Source organism: Arachis ipaensis, chromosome B06, assembly GCF_000816755.2.
Source record: "Arachis ipaensis cultivar K30076 chromosome B06, Araip1.1, whole genome shotgun sequence".
Lineage (NCBI taxonomy): Eukaryota > Viridiplantae > Streptophyta > Magnoliopsida > Fabales > Fabaceae > Arachis > Arachis ipaensis.
The window spans coordinates 11808598-11809766 of NC_029790.2; positions in this window are offsets into that span (position 1 = coordinate 11808598).

The following is a 1169-nucleotide window of genomic DNA, read 5'->3' on the forward strand; positions in this document are numbered from 1 at the left end:
CCTTCCACGCCCTCTTCATAAACCGCTGGAACCTCCCACGGTTTACACGCAACAAAATTTCTCCCTAAACCGTCCCTGTCAGCCACGGTTTATGTACAATCCAAAAACCGTAGTTGGTTGCCACGGTTTACATAGAATAGAATTTTTACACATGCACGTAACAACTATCTGTTTTGTACATTTGGGTAAAGGATTCATACATTTTATTTAAATAAGTAAATTGTCCTATTTTCCTTGAGATTCTTTCGTTATACAGCTCAGGAGTGCTGGTAATCTGATCCATGCTTTAATTTTGTCAATGGAAGTAAGAAGCGGATTGAAATCTGATTTCTATAACCTGACAGCTAGGTAGTGATCATAGATTTTCTATGGGCCATCAAGGAGGGCATGGTTCATATCCTCTTCAGCATAAAATTTGACCAAATAAACATCATTTCCCAAGTCAATAACATCTATTCCTCCAAATCTGACCCATATTGTTTTCAGTCTTCTCTTCATTGCTGCGTACCCACTTTTTCGATTCATGAGTTTGACTATGAGATCTCCACCAAGGCTTAGCTTCCATAATTCTGTTTTGGCTGCTTCAATATTCAAAATAAAATATTGAAAAGCCCTTCTCCCATGTCTTCAATCATAATATCAGATTGTTTGTCTTGTTTACTTTCTCTGTTAGTTTCTGTTTCAGGTACTTCATCTATTCTCTTCTTCCTTTGCATTCTCGGAAACATCCTTTGAGGCTGATGCTCCACATGTGACTGATTCTGTTCCCGAAAAGCCTTCTTCTCCCTTCTTTACCTTTTTGATACTTCTCTGGAGCAGGTCCATCTCTTTTGCATAGAGCCTTCAGGGAAATTCTCGCTGGAAACGTCTAATAGTACGGAGAGAAAAAACTTCAACCACTATTTTTTAGAATGATAACTAAGGCTTTCAACTAAATCGGACACCATAATGTTCATTATCAACATTTCTTTTTTCGATCACTATTCATTATCAACTTGAAATCTTGAATAGTCACCGTGTTTCAGACTTTCAAACACGTATAAATCGTAGTGCTAAGGCCCACACTCTTCACTTCCGATTGGGAGAATAAATTTCATATATATTTATTTTTTTGTAGTGGATTTCATACTGAATTATAAATTTGTTTTTCGCTGTGTGTATTGCAAATA